Below are 10,847 nucleotides of genomic sequence, written 5' to 3'. Positions count from 1 at the left end.
TTTCTACTGTTGTTGTTCTTATCTTTTTAAATCCTCTTTATTAATCAAATGTAAAATCCTTAGGAACACTACTCTATTCTTCTCCTTCTTTAGGATCGACAACAATTGTTCATAATAAACAACTCACCATACACTAGAATTCCTTATGCTACATATCTCCCCCATAGAGATATTTCTCCTTCTTTCTATGAATCTTTCTAAATCTCCCTAATAAAGTAGAGATTTACATGCACTCTTCCCATACATACTTAGGAGATATTTTTCATACATATTCTCCCCCATTTACATCAATGACATAGTCCTCATTATGTCAATTTACTGCTACAAGTCTTCAACTAGCTCAAGTGTCTAAAGGCATTGTTCAAGACTAAATACCAAGAGTCATCATTAACTTAACACATCATAGATATTCCCCCATATGGAAAGCATCAAAATTTAGTCTAGTCTAACAATAGTGCTTTGTACCAGTGGATTGATGCACTTACTATATCATCTACTCATAAGTAGGTAGGGTGATGTGAGAGCATCCTGGGTTGCCTTGTAATCCTGCACTTTTTGTTCACTCTGCTAGTTATTGCCAAGTTCTAGCTACTGTCGAGTTGTCCAATGTTGGCCAAGTGTTCCTTTGTGGGCCAACTGAACATTGTGTTTACTGATGCTTGGTTCCTTCTTTGGCCGAGTTGGCTATGTTTGAGTTCTTAGTAGGAGCTAACTTTCATATTTAATTGAGATTGTGAATGTAATGATGGGATCTTGTTTAGAGATGAGTGTTGATGATTTTGGAGTTGACCTTTCTTTGATGTAATGTGCTAGAATATTTTGTAAGCCATTTTGGCAAGTATAAATAGAGTTCTTAGGATTAGGTTAAAAGTAAAACTTAGAGGGTTTTGAAAGTTGGAAGCATATGTCACTAGAAGTGTGAATTTGAAGCTGGATCATGGATCTTGAATGTATTTTTGTATCTAGCCATAAGCCAAAAGGCCTTACAACTAGGCATGTATGAGATTGCTTGAAAAATCAATCAAAGTATTTTGTTCTCTCTCTCCTTGGTGTTGTTCTCCATTTCTTGATTTTATTTATGGGTTTAGAATTTCCTTATGATTTTTAGCCTCTTCTTTAGAGGCTTTGGTAGGTAAAATATATCAGCCACAAATTATTGATGGGTTATATTCTGGACCCTATTTGTGTCTTTTATTCCTAAAATCTTATTTTTGGTATGGAAGTGATTTATCATTCTACCAAGTGCTTGAATCATAATGATAAATAGAATGGTTACATTGGGTCATCTTGTCTAAGACCCCTAGAAATATCAAAAAATAAATCTAGTGAGCTATTAAGTAGGATGGATATCTTAGTATTAGATATAAAATTAAATATAAGCTTTATCCATCTTTTTGAAAATTTGAAAGCTTATAAACATTCACATAGAAAGCACCAATCTACTTTCTCATACACTTTTTGGGTAATTTGATTAACATAGTCATGTCTTTGATTTTGATAACAAAGTGAATAAGTTCCTAGATGAATATGATTCCATAAAAAATGTATCTTTAAGGAACAAAACCAGGTTTCTCTACTCATATAATTTTAGGAAGTGTTAATTTTAATCGGTTATCTTAATCTCTAAGCCTAAGTTTCCTTTTAGTTTCCAACATTTAGTCATTTTCTAGGCAACCTCCTTCGATCATTACTAAAACTGAGCCATCTAGAGAAGGTCAAGATAAAAGGAATTTTTTATATATCACTACATGTCGAACAAGTCAAAGGTTGTTGAGCACCCAAGCCAAGATCGAGCCAATATACATGCCAAGAAAAAATTTTTAGACTGAGTGATGTAAAAGTTAACTTATGCTAAGTGAGACACTTTATACCGAGCCTATAGAATTGGAGAGACAACATGAATGTTAGTTATGACCAAGTGTCAAAACATTCATTTGCTTAGTAAACCAATTTTGGCATATGTGTTTGTAATGGCACAAACACTTATTTAAATAATTTTTAGTCAACTTCTATGTGAAATTTAAGGATTGTAGACACTATTAAGGAGAAGATTGTGTGTTTTGTTAGAAGACATTAATCCCAAGAAAGATAGATTAACCAATCAAAAAATCAAAAGGGTAAAATGACAAAAGGATGAATTATGGATCATTGATTATGATCTAGAACATTCTATGATTATCTATTTAAGAAGGAATCTAACCCTAAATTAATTAGGAGAGGAAGAAGAAATGCTGAAGGTGTAAGCAAGCTAAGTATAGAGCAAGGAAGAAAAAGTTTGATAAGGAGATCATACAGAGAAAATTAGTAGTGAAAGAAATAATAGAGCTAATCAAATAAGGATATTAGTTTTAGACATTGAAGAGAGGAGGTCTGTAAACAACTTCTAGAGAAAACTAAAGGATCAGGTACTGTAACATTCCAACACGTGTATTAGGGTGAATCTCTTAATAGAGTGGTTTTAATAGACCTTGGTTAAATCTCTTAACATAGTGCTTACTTTATTGTGAGTTTGAACTCTTTAAACAAGGTAGACTTAATAGTCTTATATTTCTTTTAACCAAGCATATTCCTTATAGGTAGATCATAAGAAGTGATCAAATTTTAGCCCTATAGGAGAACTTTTTTGTTACATCAGTAAAGATTTGTTGGTTTCATCCCTACCACAGTTTTACCTTCATCTTGGAGGATTTCTAGGTTACCCAAATATTTGGGATATGTGTTTATATTTTCATGGATGCCATGCTTAGATAGGTTTCATTTCAGCATTACAGTTAATGATTATATGGTATGAGATCTAAGATATGAGATGGATTAGGAGTGAATTTAGTTAATTTGTTATTTTTTCAAACAAGTAATTTTTTTGTAGATCTTGGTTCACCCTCCCTCTCAATATCTTGTTTTCCAATAAGACTTCCAGTAATTAGTATCAGAGAAGTTTTACCTTAAAACAAATCTAACAACTTGAGAGTTTAGATCTTGGAGATGGAGGCTTACAAAGTCAGATCAATCATTGAGAATTTGATGATTGAAATCTAGATCATACTATAGAAACTTGAAGAAACAAACAAAGAGTTAAGGAAATCCTTGAAGAAAAGGAAAGATATGGCCATTTAGTATAATGACACTCAATATAAGGAAGTTAACACCAAAGAATTTCTTGACAATGAGAATACCTATGATAGTGATGAAACAATAGAAGATATATTGGAGAAGAACAACATTCTAAGTGAAGAAGTCAGAGGACTTGAGGGAGAACATATAATTCAATAAATATGACTATGTGAAGTAGCTAAACAAAATAAGAAAGATGAAGAAGATAAGATTATGGCTGAGGAAGAAAAAAGACAAATGGCTACTAGACTTGAAGAAAGATCATTTGATGTGTAGAATCTTACAAATAATTAGATGGACATGATAAATCAATTATTACTTGTAGATCAAGAGTTGAGTGGAAAGGACATGGATATTACAAATCTGAGATCACAGAGTGACCAAGGAAGGAATGAGTTGAAATTTGAGAAGGAATTTATGGAAATAATGAATAAACCAAGTGAACCTATAAGATACTTTAAAGAACTAACAAGACCACCAAGGTCATCTAGTGATACTTCTGGTCTAAGACATATCAAGCACTCTTCATCTATTGAAAAAGGGAGAGTCATGAAAGAGTGGAGAACAAAAAAATACAAAACCTAAAGGAAAACCTACATGCCATCATTGTGGTAAACTTAGACACATAATAAAAATTTGTAGAAGTAAAAATGGCATCCAAAAACCTAAACCTATGTTTTATGGTAACAATTTTAATTGTTAAAAAAATGAACAACAAGTACATGAATGTAAGTCGAAGGCAAGTGATGCACCTACTACACTAATATTTGAAGGACACTGTTACATCTATCAATAATATGGACATAGAGCTCAAGAATGCAGATCCAAAAAAAAATCCAATTGGACATCAAAAAGGAAAGATCATGCACATAAGAAAGGAAAATTTCACAATTGAGATTACAACACACTGTATAATTGTATGGACACATTCCATAAAATTGCATTAAGAGACATTTCAAAGGTAATTACAAGAAATAGTTGAATGGATATCTAGTATATTTTAGTTGTCTCAAGGTTGGACATGTTAGTAAGAACTGTAGGACTATAACACCAACACCAAATAATGAAAACAACAAAGGAAAAGGTAAAGTTGAGATAAATCAATCATGGAAAAAGTTAGTAGAAGCTAGAGGTAGCAGATGGAGTTGAGATCACCCAATCTAATGGATCATGTGATCACACCACCTCCAACTAGGAAAAGAAGGTATGTAAGGGACTATATACTTGAATGGTATATTATACACCAATTCCAAACAAGAAATGTGATTAAAAGTCCATATCTACATGAATCAAGATGCACTAGGATAGATTTGAGAGAAGAATTGGGCAATGGAATCAATTATAGTATCAAGTGCTGACCATTAGTAATATTGTCTATATTGACTAAGATTTGCACTATAGATCAAGATCTTACATTGACCAAGTTTATATATTGTTCGAAGTAAATGGTATTGACCAAGAAAAGTAATAGTGACTAAGCATTTGAATAAAGAGAAGTGTGAACACAATGTGGAGGATAAGATATGTGCATGATAGTTGTTATGCATCTACCAAAGTACAATGCATTTATTGTAGACCTAAATGAACAAGATTGAAGGTATATATCAAAATTTTGAAGTTCATTTCTATTTACCAAGTCATTTCTATTAACATACAATACAAAGGTGATTAAGGTGACTTCAAAGACATAACAAGTGAATCATAGCATGCAAGTGGAAAAAAATGAGAATTTAGTAAGTAAAGTTTTTAGTGCCGAGTTAAATTAATTTTAAAGTTGTTGAAGTAAATTTTTTTTAAACCCTATCTTCAAAATGGAGTCCTCTACATCTGCATTTGTAAAGGAAATGTTGAAGGAGAGTAATGTATAACTTGTGAGAAATGATCAGTGTCCTTCACCAACATGCAACGAGTACCCTAACATTGCAATGACTGGTGATGAATCTGGTGCACTATCATTGATTCCACCAAGAGTATTAATAGTTCATGATGTGAAATCATGTTACATGTGTAAGATTCCATTTATTGGAGACTATGAACTATAGGCAACTTATGAGAAATTATGTGACAATGGAGTTTTCAGAGATGAAAATAAGATTGTTGCCAAAAAAGGGCTTAACCATGCCCTAGCATTTACAAAGGTATTCAAAGGTGAATGGATCAAGATTGTGTTAAGCCAATTCCATGACATGATAATATGGTTAGAAGGTGGACCAGTAAAGATAAATAAGGTAATCATTCGCTGAGTTAGTGGTTATCCCACCTTGGACAAACCAAAGACAATGAGGTGTGCAACAAAAGATGTCATTGAGAAAAAAACAAAGGCTAAGTGGAATGGTCATGCTATGTCAACTGATGGGATTGAAGATCCAATTATTGAGTTTTTAGTCCATGTAATTGCACATAAATTCTATTAGTTGAGCTGACTGAACAATGATCCTTGCATTGTAATCAATCTTGAAGTGATAAGGAATGCAAAGAATACTTCTTGTAATTTTGGATCTTTACTTGTTTGTATATTTTTCTATATATAAAATTCATTCCCTACCATCAACAAAATTGCATGGGATAGGAGTAGACCAACTATTGAGAAAATAAGTGATCTTATCAAACAATTGGGAGAAAATTTTGAGGCTATTATGGACAATTATGAATTCAAAAGTAAGATGAAGAACATGACGAGGATACCAAAATCAGTGGTAGATCATTATTTTGATAATATGATTTATGGTGGACACCGATTTCACCTAAGGGTTGCATGGATAAGGCCAATGTAATATGAAGTTAATGTAGATGAAGTTATTGCAATAGTTATTGCATTGTTATATGAGGAAATTGATAAGAATGAAAATTATTTAGGAAATTATGAGTAATCCAAGATTAAAATACTAATGCAAACTAAAGTGCCCAAGATAGATAGGAAAATAAAGAAGATGATTGAAGATCTTGAGGTAAAACTTGGCATAGAATAACTCTAGAAAACCCAGGGAAAAGGAGAGGATGAATAATTTGATGAAGGAGAAGAAGAAAAAGACTCCAAAAGGAAAAGAACTAGTTTTTTCCAAGCCCAAGGAAACTTAGAAAAATAAAGTGGTGATAGTTGATCCTAAGGTGAAGGAAGATTTGAAGAAAAATGTGTAGAAAAAAGTCACATTGCCAGAGCCTGAGCCAAAGAGAATAATGACCACTAGATCTAAAGTAGCCCTATCCTTGGTTACAAAGGCAAAAAGAGGTCCAACAAAGAGGAATCTGACCAAAGAAAAAAAGAAAAGCCTACTTAAAAAATCAAGAAGGAAATTGATCGTGACACTTGATGAGGAGGAGGATGATGAAGAAGAAATAAAATTTGATGATTTGAGAAAACTTCAAATTCTACATAGACTACCTCCAATGACTATTGGTCAGGGATGTGAGAAGATTAGAGAATTGACTAGTAAGAAATATTTTAAGAAGGCTGATTATGATTCTTTAAATAAAGATGATCATGAAAAGCTTAAAAAAATATGATGGATATGATGATAGTTTAGGTATACACCTATAGAGTTAGGTGAAGGCATCTCTAAAGATTTGTATAATAAATTAGATGCCAAATGGAAGTGGGCATTATCCATTGAATGAAAAATAAGGGAGACTAATTTAGCACAAAAAATTGCCTAATTTGGGGAAGACATGTATGCATATAACCCTAAAATATTTTTAAAAAAATACATGATAGCGAAAGAGAGGGCATACAAAATTTTGGAGTAGAAAAAGGGAGCATAATTATATGGAAGAAAGCATTTGGATTGCTTGTTCCATTGACTAATGAAGAAGAAGGGGAAGAGGGAAGAGGTGTAGTATAACTAGAAGGGAAAGATTATGAGGAAGAACTTGCTAAATTAGAAGAAGAAGTGAGGAAATTAGTATAAGGAAGTGTACAATAGCATGTTGTCACTATTGATGACATTCTTGATTCTTCACCACTAAATTAGAATGTATTAACTAAGGAATATTTGAAAAATGCTAAATCAAATGCCTTAAACACCTCCCTTCCATGCACCAATCTAGTTTTTCTACAAATACAAGACTATACATGGACTGATAGTTCATAATTGATGGTTTTGAAGTTTCACTAGTTATAGTTGTTTGTGACATTAGTGCCAAGAAGCAAGTCAAGGAACAATTCACTCATGTCATAGATGGAAAATTAGAGAAAGAGTCAACAGAGCCAGAGAAACCAAAAGAAAAAGAGGCTATTCAAGCTCTTATACAACTGTCGAGTGTCATTCCAATAGATACATTAACTTTTACACCCAAACAAACATTTGGACCAAGCATAGAGGGAAAAAAATTATAGATGTCACTACCTAGTGATATAAAATAGTGGCATATAAAGATGATACACTAGAGAAGACAATAAGTTTGGATGAGGTCATCACATTGCCCATGTATGACCTAAACAATATGAATTTGGAGCAGATGTAGGAATTACAAACTTTGCTGAGTCACTAGACCAAGCAAGAGAAATTGAGGAGAGAACTCAAGAAAAAGAAGGTATTGCATGATATTAAGGATATTTTTTTTGATGCTTTTGAGATTTAGGATGTTCATGGACAACATCAAATTTTGGATCAACTAGTGTATATAGTTGAGAAGGTATAGAGACCAGTGATAAATTGTTGAGATGGTCTAAGAAGAGATTTGAGAACAAATTTTGGGTGAAAGTCTCAACTAAAATTGTAATCAAGAAGGTTGAGCTTTCTAATCTTGTAACAAGTTTGGAAGGAATTTTGTTAGTTATTCATTATTTTTACATGAAACTTTTGTTGGAAATGTTTTAGAATAATTGAGGGGAGGGGGGGGTGGGGTGAATTAGTTATCCAAGGTCTCAAATGCCTCTATAATACTTTTTCACTAATTATAGTGAGCTCATTAAAATACTCATCCATCGAAGCTTAAAACAACCATCTTAGCAAGTTACAACAAATCAACATGCAAGAATAAAACATGCAAGATTAGCACATGGCACAATGATTTACGTGGAAACCCAATTTGGGAAAAGCCACCAGTAACATGCTACTCAATTCTCACTCTTTTGAAGTGATGCCCTATTAAAGGCTTACAACACACTGTTAAATGTGACCTTGTTCGAGGATTTCACCATACTATTAGGAATGGGCCTGGTTAAAGGACTTTGGAACATTCACTTGGAATGTCACCCTATTAAAGGATTTACAACATGGCTATTAAACCAGCCTAAGTCTGTAGGATTTATACTAACTGTTACAATTGCTAGAGAGTAACAATAAGAGCTTTTAATTTGATACAACTAACAACATATCTTGCAGATTTTAGATCACACTTTAGTTCAATCCTTTGCTTGGCTTCAATCACTGTAGCTCTGACAACTTGTCTTACTTTCAAGCTTCATCTTCTTGAGTCTTCTTGCTCATCATACCAATGCAATCATCTCTGTGGTCATCTACAGAAACAGAGTTTTTGCGCTCTCTTCCTCCTTAGCACCTTCTTTAGCACTTCATGCTTTCATGCTTGACCAACTCACTTGCTTCATGACCTTATGACTCCGTAAATAGAAATATAGAATACTTTTCCCACTCGATTCTCCCTCTCCAACTTTAGGGTTTCCATAGATTAGGTAAGATACAATGTATCTATCCCATATCTCACTTTTATCTAGAACCTTCATCTAGAATCTAGTTGTATTTGCCAAAAATGTTTTACATAATGTTTTGTGCCTACCAGCTCATCATTCTTATCTTCTATCTGGTTCACAAAATTTTAGATAACAACCATGTCGGCTCAGATCTAGTGAATCTTTGACTTTTTAAAATAATGTAGTAGCTCAACACTTTTGACTTTCTAATGCTCGGCACTTGAACACAACTCGGCACTTGATCTTTACTTGGCACTTGATCTTTACGTATATTGTCAATACATCACTTTATCATTGTCTTAACTGATCTTTGCACTTCATTCCAAAACCATAACTCAACCTTTCCCTTAGGTGCTTTTGTTACATCTAATTGATCTCTGATCAATCAACTAAGTGATAGTACTTAGATCTTATAAGAAATTTCCATTCCAGAAAATAACAGGTTTGACATCAGTGACAAAATAATGATTGAACACATTTTGTACCAACAATATCTTTCATACAATGATCTATTTCAATTAGATTACAACAATCTCCCTCTTTGGGATTGATGGCAAACCAAACTAATCAACCAAACCAAAACTGACTGATCAACTAAGTTAACAAAAATTTAACTAGGCTAAAATAGTAAGTCAAATGCCAAAAAGAAAACTTGTTGACTTTCATATTTCCCTCTGATTTTATTCCTTCTGAACTATCTTTTGTTGAGTCTCCTGAGTTGTTCCTTCTGAGATCTGATTAGTGTATGCTATTCCTCCATTTTAGGAATAATTTGACCAATTGTGGCTATTTTCTCCCTCTTTAATTAGTTCCTTCTATTTTCTCCTTTCTCCATCTTTCTTTGCTTTGATTAGTTTCTGCTATTTCTCCCTCTTTGACAATAATGCCAAAGACCTATTATTTCAGCATCTTATCATGCAATTGTAGCTTTTACAAGAACTTCCAATATCTCCCTCTGCCACCTTTCTTGTGACTTGTTTGTAATGTTAGTACTTTGATTACTTTAGGCTAAACCTAAAGTAAGTACCCTATACATCAACTTATATCATCTGATCAATCAACTTATTTGATGCAGAGCGGTCTTGCTGTTACTTAATCAGCCTTGATTAGAGGTATCACCCCTAACTTACCTCTAAGATATTCAAATGTATCTTTAGGTAATGGTTTTGTGAAGATGTCAGTAGTTTGTTCTTTTGTATTGATATATTCCATCTTCACTTGCTTGTCTTCCACCAATTCTCTTACATAGTGATACTTGATTGCAATATGCTTTGTTTTGGCATGCATCACATGGTTCTTTGATATGTTTATAGAACTTGTGTTATCACAATAAAGTATCATAGGTTTAGTTATTTCTTCCTTAATTCCTTTCAACATATGCTTGATCCACACAATATTTGTACAATTTATAGCAGCAGCAACATACTCAGCTTTTGCTATGGACTGTGATGTACAACTTTTCTTTTTACTAGTCCAAGTGACTAATCTTTTTCCTCAGAAAAGTGCTCCTCCACTAGTGCTTTTTCTATCATCTATGTTACCTCCCCAATCTGCATCAGTGTAGGCATTTAAATCAAAAATTTTAGTCCTCTTGTAATACAAACCAAAATCTTCTATACCTTTTAGATACCTCATTATTCTCTTGAAAACCATAAGATGATTTTCTTTTGGGTTTGCAAAAAATCTTGCCACTATTCCAATAGACAAAAGCAATATATGGTCTACTGTGTACAACATATTGTAGTTTTCCAATCATGGATCTATACATTTTCTAATTTACTTCAGCTGAATCATCATTCTTAGATAACTTATGTCTTGTTGCCATTGGTGTACTTACTAGTTTTGATTCATCTAAACCAAATGTTTTGAGTATTCCCTTGATATATTTTGACTGGGTTAAAAATATACCATGTTTTAATTGATGTATTTGCAATCCAACAAAAAATTTGATCTCTCCAAACATTGACATCTCAAATTCATGTTTCATCTGATCAGCGAAATCTTTGCATAGAGCATCTTTTCCTCCAATTATTATATCATCAAAAAAGATCTCAGATATCAAAACATCTTTACCTTTCTCTTCCTT

This window comes from Cupressus sempervirens, chromosome 5, assembly GCF_028749045.1.
Source record: "Cupressus sempervirens isolate cs-2001-9-10 chromosome 5, ASM2874904v1, whole genome shotgun sequence".
Classification (NCBI taxonomy): Eukaryota; Viridiplantae; Streptophyta; class Pinopsida; order Cupressales; family Cupressaceae; genus Cupressus; species Cupressus sempervirens.
This window is presented reverse-complemented; position numbering follows the sequence as displayed.